Source organism: Schistocerca nitens, chromosome 3 (genome assembly GCF_023898315.1).
Source record: "Schistocerca nitens isolate TAMUIC-IGC-003100 chromosome 3, iqSchNite1.1, whole genome shotgun sequence".
Lineage (NCBI taxonomy): Eukaryota > Metazoa > Arthropoda > Insecta > Orthoptera > Acrididae > Schistocerca > Schistocerca nitens.
In genome coordinates this window covers 717,166,156-717,181,764 of record NC_064616.1, presented here as the reverse complement: position 1 = coordinate 717,181,764, position 15,609 = coordinate 717,166,156, and the positions used below count along the sequence as shown (strand labels likewise).

At 41.9% G+C, this 15,609-nt stretch overlaps 1 non-coding gene across 1 annotated transcript; it reads right to left on the bottom strand.

Annotated features, from left to right (window-relative positions):
• Window positions 1–7,010: 7,010 nt before the first annotated feature.
• Trnas-cga (transfer RNA serine (anticodon CGA)) lies at window positions 7,011–7,085 on the bottom strand. The gene has a single exon. It is a non-coding gene; the product is annotated as a tRNA-Ser (tRNA).
• Window positions 7,086–15,609: the final 8,524 nt, after the last annotated feature.

Below are 15,609 nucleotides of genomic sequence, written 5' to 3'. Positions count from 1 at the left end.
GTATTCTCTTTTTTTGAAGTATTGGGTAGATTAAACAGAAGGTTTCGAATGTTCGGCATCTGTTTTGATTTAACTAAGGCGTTCGATTGGGTTGATCAGAAAATATTGCTCCAGAAGTTGGACCATTATGGAATGTCGGGAGTAGCTCACAGTTGGTTCACCTCTTACTTTTGCAACAGACAGCAAAAGGTCATTATCCACAGTGTTGAGAATGGCTATGATGTGGGGTCTGAGTGGGGCATGGTTAAATGTGGGGTTATTCCAGGGATGAGTGTTGGGGCCACTCCTGTTACTAATTTATATAAATGATATGCCCTCTAGTATCACAGTGATTCTAAAATATTTCTGTTTTTTGATGACACTAGCTTTGTAGTAAATGACGTTGTTTGCGGCTTCGGCCGTGTTTCAGATACTACAGTTCAAGACATAATTTCATGGCTTGTAGAAAAGAAACTAACGCTAAATGACAGTACGACTCAGTTTTTACAGTTTCTAACACACAATACAACAAAACCCGACGTTTTAATTTCACATTATGGGCATATGATTAGTGGAAAAGAACAGTTCAAATCTGTAATTGTTCAGATAGATAGTAACCTGCCATGGAAAGCCTACATTCTAGATCTTGTACAAGGACCTAATGCTGCCATTTTTACTATTCAAACGGAATCTGAAGTAAGTGATAGTTCTACACGAAACGTTGCACGCTTTGCTTATTTTAATTCGCTTACGACGTTTCGTATTATATTTTGGGGTAAGTTTTTCCCATTCTCAAAGCCGGCCGCGGTGGTCTCGTGGTTCTAGGCGCGCAGTCCGGAACCGTGCAACTGCTACGCTCGCAGGTTCGAATCCTGCCTCGGGCATGGATGTGTGTGATGTCCTTAGGTTAGTTAGGTTTAAGTAGTTCTAAGTTCTAGGGGACTGATGACCACAGCAGTTGAGTCCCATAGTGCTCAGAGCCATTTGAACCCATTCTCAAAGGATATTTTTGGCCCAGAAACGGGCGTCTCGGGCAATAAATGGTGTAAGTTCGCGAACCTCTTGTTGACTCCTGTTCACTAGACTGGTATTCTGACACTGACCTCAATACATATATTCTTTACTGTCATTGCTTATTGACAATATCAGCTTATTCCCAAGAATTAGCCGCTTTCACTCAGTTAATAGTGGGCAGATATCCAACCTGCATTTGGTGTGCAGTATACTGCTGCATCCAGTTTCAATAAGGTACCACAAGAAATCAAAGATTTTGGCAGTAATCCACGCTCTTTGAAATGGAGACTGAAGAGTTCCCTCACTGGTCACTCCTTGGAGGAGTTCCTAGAAAAATTAAGCTGATTCTTGTGTTATACTGCTGATTTCATTTAAATAAACTTGTAGCTTGACATCTGTTTAGGAACCCGAAACATTTTATTTTCTCTGTTTAACTTTCCTGTTGTAATTTCGTGAACTGGCAGGTTTTGCTCCTAGGTTTGGTCCTACGGATCTAGACTTGTGAAATAAAATAAAATTTTATTCAAAGCATGAGAGTTATCACTATAACGGACGACTATCAATGCTGATTTCGGGATTAAGTGTAAGATTTAATGTAGCTGTTAGACAGCACAGACATTTCGTGATGTCGGCAGTCATGATAAGAGACGATGACAAACTGAAAAGAATTCCCAATAAATGGTTATGACGATGGGTAAAAAATTTCATTGTAGCAATAACAGTGTCACATTGTACGATAAGAATATCAATAGAGTAGGAAATACTGTAAAAACTGGTGTCAAATAGGTACTTCCATGTACAATGCACAGTACTCTATTTTTTATTATTTATCTATGGTTCATCGAAATACTACTGTCAGTAACATCGTCGTTTTGAACAGAATCTTGCCTTCTAATCATAGAAAGGGCCTATGCTGGAGATGAGACATAAATGAATCAAACGGAAAATGTAACGTAGTAAATAGAAGACAAGTCGTTTGATCAGCTGCGAAGTATGACAACTTTTTCTTTTTCTACGCCTGCTTTTTCACATTCTCGTTGATATATCAGCGTTTCTGTACAGATTTTCTCAGTGGTTTTTAATAACCAGATACTCTTCTAAGGACATTTAAAATATGAAATACGTTTCCGTAACTGTGCCTGAAATAGCTTGGAAAAAGGGTAGCTTGCGTGCTGCAGATAAAATACATGCTTCTAAAGAAGACTGCGGAAGATCGCGTTTCGTTTTGAAACATTTATGAAAGTTGCGACTAAGCTCATAGTTTCCGAGAACTCTGTGTAAGCTGTTCATAACTCACAGTCCAGATGCTGATAATCTTTCAAAGCCGGCGTTTAACTCAAGTGCCGCCGAACATAAATATTCAGAGGGATCTAGATGTTTACGTTACCAGGCAGCGTGAAAACACGAGCTACTTCCTTCGTAGAAATCACCTCAAGGGGACAGCGGAAGCGGAAATGGCGATGTCATTGCTAAAGAGAACAGCCCAGCCAAAAGCATTCATTCCTTAAAGCTCCTGTGAAAATTGCCATCACTGTTACGAAAACATCCCATTTCGCCCTGTGTCAGGCAAAGCTATGTAACTGTAAAGTATACTTCATTAGATCTAAGTTAAATTTACCTGTAAAGGTAAGTTCATCAAAACTGAAAATAAGCGTTAACGAGCAAAACTGCCACATCCGCAAAACATCTTAATCTTTGAAGTAATATTTTATTTCTGCTCTTCGGAAGCAACAGAAACACTATCATATATTTTTCAGTTCGTTGTTGTCTTCCAGATCGGTTGTCATCGCAGTATTTTAGTAAATGTTTGTTGTAGTGGTTTCTTTCAGTGTCCACGCTATTCTCCCAGTCTCCTTCCAGATCGGTTGTCATCGCAGTATTTTAGTAAATGTTTGTTGTAGTGGTTTCTTTCAGTGTCCACGCTATTCTCCCAGTCTCCACGCTAGTCTATCCTGTGTACGCCTCTTATCTCTGCATAACTATTGCAGTATACATCTGTTTGAGCCTTCGTACTATGGTCGAGCCTGGCTCTACCCACCACTTCCTTCCATTACAAGACCAATGATTTCTTCATAACTTAGGGTCTGTGTTACCAACTTATGAAGGCACCTTTTTCCCGTCTACGCCACTGTCGTCAGTGCTGACCCATTTCCACATTCGGCTTTCACTCGTACTTCCTAATAGCACCTACGGCTCCGGAAGGTTCTGACATCACGTGTAATTTTCCCTCCAGTTTCGACATCCCACCCCCTCCTCCTCTGCCAACGCCCCCAGGATGTGACAGTGGAATTCGACTTTTGCAGAGACGACCACTTTAATTAAATCCAGCTGCACTAACGTTATCTTTCCATCTACTGAAGGTTTGTTTCTTGCAAAATACATACGCAAGCTATGAGCTCCATGACTTTGTAGCTGAATGTTATATTATATATCCATTTTCTTCGCAGCATACTCGACCGTGGAATAATTTTATTTAAACGACTTCAGTAATGCTGTTAGTGAAGTTTTGACAATTCATTGGATATACCTCAAAGTGTAATGTGTCCGTCATATTTATTTAAACACTTCATTGTGCTCGCTCATATATACTTTGCGATGCACCAGTTCTGGAATTTAAACAACTACGACAGATCTACTAGGCTCGCACCACAAATAAGTCACCAGCGAATGTCGGTAATTCGTTTTCGCAGAGAGTGACTATTAGATCTAAGAAAAGTCTAGGCTACGTATGCAGTATAATGTACACAACACAACTTAATCAAACAACATCTGTATATAAAGGGCGATCAAAATATTTTCCTTCGAAGGCCATACGATCCAAAATAGGTATGTCAGTTAGGCAAAATCGCCGTGAGCACTGAGCCATTCATTGCGCGGACGCACCAGATTGAAGATACCCGTTTGGTTAAACACTGTGTCCTGCTTTGTGAAGAAGTTCGTTACTGCCTGCTGCACATCCTCGTCCGACATGAATCGTCGACCCTTGAAGGCCTTTTTTAAGAGACTAAAGGCATGATAACCGCATGTAGAGAAATCAGGACTATGGGTTGGGTGCTCGACAATCTCCCATTTGAGTTAGCTGAGGCTCGCCTCCCAGATAGACCGACGTCTTGTGTCGAATAGCGATCAGCACAGAAATTGGCGCTCCATTCCACAACGGTGGTTTTCGACTGCATGCTGCCCCATACACATTCTTCAAGATGGTTCAAATGGCTCTGAGCACTAATGGACTTAACATCTGAGGTCATCAGTCCCCTAGAACTTAGAACTACTTAAACCTAACTAACCTAAGGACATGACACACATCCATGCCTGAGGCAGGATTCGAACCTGCGACCGTAGCAGTCATGCGGTTCCGGACTGAAACGCCTAGAACTACTCGGCCACTGCGGCCGGCCCACACATTCTTCTTTCTCTGATTGTTGTGTACCAGTGTTTGTCCTTCGGTGGCCAAGAAAAGAATAACAGTACGCTGGTCCTGTTTGGGCGCATTTGGTGATAACATCGCCGTAGCCCAAGATTCTGTTTTTACTGCACGCACTTGAAAAGACACGAATGCCACACTAACTTCTTGCCTACATGTAGGTGCTCGTATCTCGCATCGGAGTCGTGCTACGTGTATACACGCTGCAGCAACACCCTCAAACGGAAACTTTTTGATCAGCCTTTATATCTTCTCAGCATACAACGAAACTAATGATTCCTCAACTACCACTGGCATATAACTTCTATGTTTCACATGTCTTCAATACGTCGTTATTACATCGTCAACATGTCGTCATTATGTCTTCATTACGTCAAAAAATCCTATCACGATGCTACGCGCTTTGTCGTGGATTTTTTTCATACGTAAGCTTAGATATCATGAACACTACCACGTTATTTAAACAATCGTACTTTATCAGAACAGCTGAAGTGGCAGCGACCACGGAGAATGTCTACAATTTGGAGGAGCATGCTCCATTACAAACAATTAAGTGTTCTTATAGTAAGTAACAACTCAAGAGGGTAAGGCATATAATTCGCTGTGATAGCTCAAAAAATACGCGACGTCTCACTTTATTTAACACAACACATTGCAAAGATCAGAGAGATTGTCTCCATAATATTTGTCGTCCTTTCCAAGGTATTAGCGCAAGTAGTTTCACTTGTTCAATAGAAAGTGGTCAGGGCATTCGCGTGAAGAAAGTGCCGAAGCCCTGGAGGGATTTTATTAGCTAACTTTACAGCCTGGACATGGCTAGGAATATTTTTATTTTTTTTTTGCTCAATTTTTGTCAATTGATGTTCACTATAAGTTATTATCCAGAGTTTCCACACTTTTTGGAAATGAAGAGAAATGTTATTTACACAGTATCTTACGGATGCTATTAAGCACTGAACGCACTATCGTGTCTTCAGAAGTTCACTGCAGACTGCTACCATTGCTGTATATTTTTATTATTATTATTATTATTATTATTATTATTATTATTATTATTATTATTATTATTATTATTATTATTAACGTTTGAAGTCGTAGATCAACTGCTGAAGAGTTAACAAGAAACATACAATGACAAAGGTTGCAATACAGTTTACTGTTTGTCAGTATCTGTGTACTGTACCGATCAAAACTCCGCATGTACCGTTTTCATTGTGAGTTGGCGAAAAAAGTTGAAGATCAAAATTTTTTCTGTGGATACAGACAGCTTAATTTATTCGTGAAGGTTTGTTACCCATAAAGGGTAGTCAAGTGCTACCCCAACGCATTAGCCACGACTTGATATGCAGCTGATAAACTTTACGCCATAAATACAGCAAACAACACAGTTACAGGCTTGAAGACAGACTTTTATAACTGATCGCAAAGTGTGGAGTTCCTGGATCCATGATTCCAAATACAGGAATATCATATAGAGTCAGGTGCCACCCTAAGGTGGGCCAAGGGTGTGTGACATGCAGCCACAAATACTTTAAAGGTTGTATATTACTTAATGTGTCTGTATGGTTGTGGCGCAAACGATACTCTTCCTCCGTATATGGTTGTCATATTATTTTTCATTCAAGAAGACATTTGGTTCACACTGTGTTGCAGCTGAAGATTGTACAATTGCGTCATGATGATATACAGTTCCCGTTTATCATAGTGTACATGGCTGCTAGATACATATAGACTGGCCGGCCGAAGTGGCCGTGCGGTTAAAGGCGCTGCAGTCTGGAACCGCAAGACCGCTACGGTCGCAGGTTCGAATCCTGCTTCGGGCATGAATGTTTGTGATGTCCTTAAGTTAGTTCGGTTTAACTAGTTCTAAGTTCTAGGGGACTAATGACCTCAGAAGTTGAGTCCCATAGTGCTCAGAGCCATTTGAACCATTTTTTACATATAGACTGAAGGACAAAATACAGGAAAATAAGTAATGTAGAGTAATGAAATTTCAGGAATACATTTGTATAGAAAACATATTTAATTGATTAACACTGCAAGATCACAGGTTAATGTAAGCACGAGATAAGCCATTGCAAATGTGAAATGCTGGTACATTGATAATTGGTATAGCCGCCAGAATGTTGAATGCAAGCATGCAAATGTGGATGCATTGCGTTGTACGGATACCGAATGTCCATTTGTAGGATGGAGGTCCACGCGTGTTGCACTTTGTCGATCAATACAGGGACGCTTAATGCTATTTGAGAATGACGCTGGAGTTGAAACTTCCTGGCAGATTAAAACTGTGTGCCCGACCGAGACCCGAACTCGGGACATTTGCCTTTCGCGGGCAAGTGCTCTACCAACTGAGCTACCGAAGCACGACTCACGCCCGGTACTCACAGCTTTAATTCTGCCAGTATCTCGTCTCCTACCTTCCAAACTTTACAGAAGCTCTTCTGCGAACCTTGCAGAACTAGCACTCCTGAAAGAAAGGATATAGCGGAGACATGGCTTAGCCACAGCCTTGGGGATGTTTCCAGAATGAGATTTTCACTCTGCAGCGGAGTGTGCGCTGATATGAAACTTCCTGGCAGATTAAAACTGTGTGCCCGACCGAGACTCGAACTCGGGACCTTTGCCTTTCGCGGGCAAGTGCTCTACCAACTGAGCTATCGAAGCACGACTCACGCCCGGTACTCACAGCTTTAATTCTGCCAGTATCTCGTCTCCTACCTTCCAAACTTTACAGAAGCTCTTCTGCGAACTTTGCAGAACTAGCACTCCTGAAAGAAAGGATATAGCGGAGACATGGCTTAGCCACAGCCTTGGGGATGTTTCCAGAATAAGATTTTCACTCTGCAGCGGAGTGTGCGCTGATATGAAACTTCCTGGCAGATTAAAACTGTGTGCCCGACCGAGACTCGAACTCGGGACCTTTGCTTTTCGCGGGCAAGTGCTCTACCAACTGAGATACCGAAGCACGACTCACGCCCGGTACTCACAGCTTTAATTCTGCCAGTATCTCGTCTCCTACCTTCCAAACTTTACAGAAGCTCTTCTGCGAATCTTGCAGAACTAGCACTCCTGAAAGAAAGGATATAGCGGAGACATAGCTAGCCACAGCCTTGGGGATGTTTCCAGAATGAGATTTTCACTCTGCAGCGGAGTGTGCGCTGATATGAAACTTCCTGGCAGATTAAAACTGTGTGCCCGACCGAGAGTCGAACTCGGGACCTTTGCCTTTCGCGGGCAAGTGCTCTACCAACTGAGCTACCGAAGCACGACTCACGCCCGGTACTCACAGCTTTAATTCTGCCAGTATCTCGTCTCCTACCTTCCAAACTTTACAGAAGCTCTTCTGCGAACCTTGCAGAACTAGCACTCCTGAAAGAAAGGATATAGCGGAGACATGGCTTAGCCACAGCCTTGGGGATGTTTCCAGAATGAGATTTTCACTCTGCAGCGGAGTGTGCGCTGATATGAAACTTCCTGGCAGATTAAAACTGTGTGCCCGACCGAGACCCGAACTCGGGACCTTTGCTTTTCGCGGGCAAGTGCTCTACCAACTGAGCTACCGAAGCACGACTCACGCCCGGTACTCACAGCTTGCCCGCGAAAGGCAAAGGTCCCGAGTTCGAGTCTCGGTCGGGCACACAGTTTTAATCTGCCAGGAAGTTTCATATCAGCGCACACTCCGCTGCAGAGTGAAAATCTCATTCTGGACGCTGGAGTTATCGTCCGATGATGTCCCATAAGTGCTTGACTGGCGACAGATCTGCTTTAAATGCGAACATTTTTGGGTTAGGCTTTACCGTGACTGTTACTGACATTAAATGAAACAACAGATTTACTGTTACCAGTTACCGGTGACTGGTAACAGTAAACTTGTTGTTTCATTTAATGACAGATCTGCTGATCTATCAGGCCACGGCAACATGTTGACACTCTATAGAACATGTTCGGTTACAATAGCGGTAAATGTGTGAGTGTTATGCTATTGGTAAACGCCCCTGAGATGCTGTTGATGAGTGGCAGCACAAAAGGTTTAACCACCAGACTGTCGTACAAATTTCTAGCCAGGGTATGCGGGATAACCACGAGAGTGCTTCTGCTGTCATATGAAATCGCACCCCAGACCATAACTCCAGGTGTAGGTCCAGTGTGTCTAGCACGCAGACTGTTGGTTGCCGGTGGTTCAGGCCAATAAACTGCCATCACGGGCACCGAGGCAGAACCAGCTTTCAACTGAAATCACACAGACCTCCACCCCACCCTCCAATGAGCTCTCGCTGACACCACCGAAGTTGCAAATGGCGTTAGTTTGGCGTCAGTGGAATGCAAGCTACAGGGAGCCTGACTAGGAGCTGTTCTTTAAGTAACCAATTTGTAACAGTTCGTTGTGTCAGTTTGGTGCCAAATATTGCTCAGATTCCGATCGGTTCTAGGCGCTACAGTCGCAGGTTCGAATCCTGCCTCTGGCATGGATGTGTGTGATGCCCTTAGGTTAGTTAGGTTTAAGTAGTTCTAAGTTCTAGGGGACTGATGACCTCAGAAGTTAAGTCCCATAGTGCTCAGAGACATTTGAACCATTTTTACTGCTCAGATTGCTGTTGCAGGTGGAGTGTGATGCACCAGAGCCGTATGCCGAACACGATGTTTTTCCCTCTCGGTAATGCCTTGTGACCATCTAGAGCCCGGTTGTCTCGAGACTGTACATTATCGTGACAATCACTGCCAGCAATAAAGTACTGCCGAGTCCTTACTCTGTATCGTAGAAGGAACATCTACCTTCTCGTAACTCTCTTACGCGACCTCATTAAAACTCACTGAGGTGTTGATAATGGCGTCTTTGTTGCTTTAAAGGCATTCTTGACTAAAATCAACTCACCACGTCCAGTCTCAAAGGTAACTAATGTTAACGACCGTTACAGCGTGTATTTAAAGCAAACTTTATTTGCCTCCTCATAGTGATGCGAAATTCGTTACTACTTATATTTCAGACGTAGAAACACGCCTACCAACTTTCGTTAATGGCGCACAAGTCGTTCTTGGCGATGCCATTTTTTCCGTCAGTGTATACTGCATATCACGTATACACGAATTGTAACTATGTCTCATACTGTGTATGAATGGATTATTAATAATGTGATCGGTATTCTGTGTGTACTGTGTTCATTTGTTTGTTGTTAGCGATGCGGTTGTACTAAATCCATGAGAATACACATGGCATTTTATCAGTGGTAATATTCATCTAATAAACAGTTGGAAACATATGGGCACTGTTAAAAAAATGTGATTGTTACTTTTGTAGTAGCGACATGAACGTAGTGGGCAAAGCAACTCGAATATGCAAAGAGTGCATTTCCATTGGAGAACATTTTTTCCACCATTACAATAGCTTAGCCTTCATTTCTTCCTGCTACTGTTCATACAAGTCAAATTTGCTTTTGAGCCTTATCACCTATGTTCTCATGTATCTTGTAGCAACTGTTAAATGTATAATGGAATTAATCATACAACAAAATGCTTGGTCACATACTGTAATATATGAACTATCAAGTCTTTCTGTCATATAAACTGCAAAGTAACAACACCTTGGGAAATGTATTAAACTGAATTAAATATGTGGTAGCTTTTAAAAAAGTAAATAATAAATAAATAAAACTAGAAGCTTTTACTATCATGTACACTGTTAACTAAAAATTTTTGAAAAATATGTACATTCCTTGCACAATTAAAATACATAATTAATTATTGTTAGACTTTTACTCTTGGTTATTATTTTTCTTATTTTCCACATCACCTTGATTCCTCATCTAATAATACTGTTCAAATAACAATTGTTAAAGAATAGTAAACTCAACTTTTATCACATTCAATCCAACTGAGCACCAGAATCCAATTCTAAGGGATCACAAAAACATATATTTATTAATTTGTCCATTATTCATCATTATCCACCACTTTTTGTTCTTTTAAATACTTTATCACATAGCTGAACCGTGTTTCAACAAGTGACCGCCATTGATTGAACCTCTCTATGGCTAAACAAATTTCTCTCTACAAAACTCTTATGTTAACAACACTTTTATGCTTCAAATACACACAATATATAGACTTTGATGAAGGTAACCTTTGCTAACACCACCGTGTAAGTTGATGATGCAAGCTTCATGACTGAATAGATTGATGTCTTGAGGAAACAGGTCAAACTTTTTGCTATCATTAGGTCATCAAGGAATTCCAGGTTGTCATGCAGATGCTCCCTTCCATATCGGTGAATATCATCATATCTCCTCAAAATTCCCAAATTCTATGGTTAAATCAAAAATCAGCAGCAACTATGCTTATATGAACTTGCTTCATTCCACTAGAAGTCCAGTAAAAAGTTGTGGTGAACAGCATTCTGCAACGAACAACCCACATGGACTAGTTGTTGCGTCTTATATACTCAAGTACAACTCCCTCACTCGATACGACAGTGGCGGCGGTGGTAGGTGAAGGGGTAGGGACAGAGCGTCGAAATTCGCAGGAAAGTTAATTATGTTGTTAGTACCTTCTGGAGCCGATAGTCTTAGAAGACGTGAGGGTGAAAGCTGGCTGTCATAGTGGGAGAAATGAAATGATAATAGGATAGACGAGATGAAATATGTCTTCGTATTGGTAAATGGAAATGCCGTGTGGCTAGGGCCTCCCGTCGGGTAGACCATTCGCCTGGTGCAAGTCTTTCGAATTGACGCCACTTCGGCGACTTGCTTGTCGATGGGGATGAAAGGATGATGATAAGGAAAACACAACACCCAGTCCCTGAGCGGAGAAAATCTCCGACCCGGGCCGTTAGGTATGACATTCCGTCGGGCTTCGTATTGGTGAAACCATACTACTACCGATCTCTCCGTTTAGTCAGTCTCTCCCATAAAGTTATTTTCTGCGAAAGTGGAGCTCGTACCACTTCATTTATAATCCGATCTACCTATCTAATCTTCAGCATCATCTGTAGCACCAAACTTCAAATGTTTCTATTCCTTTCTTGTCCAAACTATTCATAAACCAAATTTACTTTCTTTTAAGGATACACTAAAATACCTCCAGAAAGTACCTATTAAATTTATATTCGGTGTTAAGTCTTATTTTGCAGGAACTCTCTTCTTGCCAGTGCCATTCTGCAGTTTCTGTCCTTTCTACTTCCGCCATTGTCAATTACTTCGCTATCCAAATACAAATCTCATCTACTAGTTTAAATCTCTAATACCTCAGTATAATATCTTCGGCATCACTTGGTACAATGCCACTACATTTCACTAAACTGTTTTGCTTTTGTTGACATTCATCTTACTATCTCGTTTCAAGGCGCTATCCTATTTTTCATGTTCATTTTATCAAAACACGTAAGGGTATCGCAAAGTATTGCGTTGTACCATATCGTCAACAGTCAACCTTTGATTTTGCGAAACATGACCTCTTGTGTAGTATTATATTGTCAATTTTGAGCTGAACTGGCGCCTTTCAGAAGCTTTTGATCAAAGTATCCTCATTCGGAACCAACAGGTCCCTAATTCCATTATTTAATTGTAAGAAAACAGGTAAATTTTTGGGAATTGTCAGACACTTTCAAACGATCATTTTTCGAGAATATTCATTAAGATACAAATGTTTTGCATAACCTGTTTCGTAGTAAATCGGCGTTTGTTCTTGACAGTTACTGTAAATAAGTAACATATCGTGTCACCTAACTTTTACTTTGTAACGGGAGTATATACTGTTTGCATTCATCGTAAATTAATTCAATTGTTGAATTTTTTAGTGACCATCACCAGAAATACATTTCATAGAAACAATAAATTTTGTGCCACGCTTTCCTGTTTTCATAGTGGATATCTCGCTTTTGCTGTTAATTGGTTCAGTTCTAAAAGGCTCCTGGTAGTATTTGTAGCGTATCAAATCCATAAATTAAACGAGAATCATTAGCTTAATTAAAGTTATTTGTTTATCATTCTGTAAAATACTACACCAGGCACAATACAGTCCCACTATATTTTTTGTTCTCGGGCAGGACATGAGTTGGTTACTGTTTGTAACCAACTGATAATCGCCTTGATAATGGTCAGGCGATTTGAAGTTGGCGTATCTAGGTGTGTTCGGATGTCTACCGAGAGTCATGTACCACAGATGCCAAAGATACCTCAAGTGCTATACTCTCCTGTGGTTACTGTCTCTTCTGCAGTAAATAACAGATTCATCACAATTTGTCATCTTCGCTGTGACTGGCGTGTTCAAATGGTTCAAATGGCTCTAAGCACTATGGGTCTTAACATCTGAGGCTCAAATGGCTCAAATGGCTCTGAGCACTATGGGACTCAACTGCTGTGGTCATCAGTCCCCTAGAACGTAGAACTACTTAAACCTAACTAACCTAAGGACATCACACACATCCATGCCCGAGGCACGATTCGAACCTGCGACCGTAGCAGTCGCACGGTTCCGGACTGCGCGCCTAGAACCGCGAGAAAGATCTGAGGTCATCCGTCTCCTAGACATAACCAACCTAACGACATCACATACATCCATGGCCGAGGCAGGATTCGAACCTGCGACAGCAGCAGCCGCGTGGTTCCGGTCTGAAGCGCCTGGAACCGCTCGACCACAGCGGCCGGCGACTGGCGTGTCAGTGGTAGGTTTAGGTCTCCTATACCAGGGAGACAGGGATCAGGGAGAGGTCATGATGTTACATCCATCCCCATAACCAACAATTTCGAGGTGTTCTCTTCCTCTGAAATCAAAACTGAGCAATATCCTGTGTCAAGAGGAGGGAAACGGAAATGAGTAGGAGGTCGATTAATCGTCGACAGTTCAGCTGTACAGTGAATAATGGTACACTTTAGGGAAATTGCAGCAAGGGATGGGAATGAACACCAGTTTCACTCAGTGTGTATGCCTGCACACCTCATTCAGCATGCTGAAGAGGCTGTTCCAGCGGAAGCAATTGAGGGTTCAAATGGTTCTGAGCACTATGCGACTTAACTTCTGAGGTCATCAGTCGCCTAGAACTTAGAACTGATTAAACCTAACTAATCTAAGGACATCACACACATCCATGCCCGAGGCAGGATTCGAACCTGCGACCATAGCGGTCGCTCGGCTCCAGACTGTAGCGCCTAGAACCGCACGGTCACTCCGGGCGGCCAATTGAGTGAAGAGGCTGAAACTAATTGCAGAACGTGGCAGACGTTGGAACCAATGATACTTGTCATCTGGGTTCCAAGGTCACACTCTGATCGTTCCAGCGTCTAGCAGCGAAGGTTGATAATGCCAGCCTTGCTGGCGGAGTTTCAGTGCTGCTTACGTTCTCCAGTAGTGTCCCCAGAACCGATCGTGGCATCTGGATCTGATTCGAGTGGAAGATTTGAACCAAAGACTGCAAAGATTCTCTGACGGCCTAGGCTGTGAATTGCTAAACTTGCGCTGTGGCATGTGGTCCGGCTAAATAGGTCAGGTGTGCACTACACAACAGAGGCAGCAGCTACCTGGGTTACGGAATATGTGTGGGGTTGAAGGAATAGTTTTTTCTACAAGACGACTTTCCATCCAGTTCAGATAATGATAGCTGTAGGAAACCTACAGGTATCAGTATAAGAATCAAACAAACACCCCCTGAAGGTGAAAGCAATAAAATCCTAATGGTTATCTGCCAAAGAATTCTCAACAAAGTGCCTGAATTTAAAGTGGTCCAAGAAAACAGTGAACATCATATAATACTAGGTACAGCAAGACGGTTAAGACCTGAAGTTGAGAGCAGTGAGATTTCTGGGGAAAATTGAAGCGTACACCGAAAGGATAGGCTCATGGAAAATAGAGGTGGTGTCTTTGTCGCGGTAGACAAGATATTCATACCTACTGAGATAGAAATTGAAGTTGCATGTGACATGGTTTTGGTAAGACTCAATATCAGGGCTGGACATAGAATTACAACTAGATCTTTATATCGACAACCAGTCTCACTTCCTGATGTAACCTAATACTTGAGAGAAAACTTCAGTTCGCTTGTGTGTAAGTAGTGTAATCGTCAGAGTAGATTGTAATTAGCCAACAATCAATTGGGATTTCTGTTAGTGGTGAATGTGACAGGACTTGCTGTGAAACATTTCTAAATGCCTTCTCTGAAAACTGCATAGAACAGATAGCTCGGAACCTACTCATGATGGAAATATATTAGTTCTAATGACAACAAGTATACCTGACCTATTTCATGATGTTCACATCGAAACTTGTATCAATGACCAAGAGGCAATTATAGCAACAATGAATACGAAACTACTAACCAAGCTAGAAAAAGAAGCAGTAGTGTCATATCTCAGTAAGAAACTTGAAACTTTTAGCTCATGATAGGAGTATGTAGACAAACAGTGGCATAAGTTTAAAAGAATAGTTGACCATGTAAGATATGTACGAGAGTTGGGACTTTAATAGTGGCAACTATTTATTTACAACTCGTACAAAATAGATACGTGTTTCAAAGTTTTACTGACCATCAAAGTAGTCACCAGCATTGTGTATAATCCGTTGCCAGCGATGTGGAAGTCGTCACTTCCTTCTGTCTCTATGCTGTTCATTTTTGGAACACAACCTACGACCAGCTTAGAGACAGAAGTGATGATACTTTCTGCAGGACCTGGCCATCATTTTTCGGGACAAGGCTCAAGCACGTACAGTGCAAGCTGTTACTGAATTGTTTGATAGCTGGGGCTGCTAACTGCTATACCACTTACTGCACTCCCCCGACTTAAGCCCTCGTAAGTTTCACACGATTTCTAAACTGAAGGAAACACTTCACGGCGTTCGCTTCAGAACTGCTACAAATTCGTCGGGCAATAGACCGCACCACTCGAACTGTCAACAATACTGGCACTGCTAAGAGTATACTAGGACTTCCACATCGCTGGCAACGGGTTATACACAATGCTGATGATTACTTTCAAGCTCAGTAAAACTTTGAAACACGTATCTACTTTGAACGAGCTGTAAATAAATAGTTGAAAATTTGTGGTTAGGGCTATGGGACCAAACTGATGAGGTCATCGGCCCCTTGGCTTATACACTAATTAATCTAACAACTTAACCTAATTTACGCTAAGGACATCACACACTCATGCCGGAGGGAGGACTGGAGCCTCCGATGGGGGGAGCCGAATAGTTGTCTCTATTAG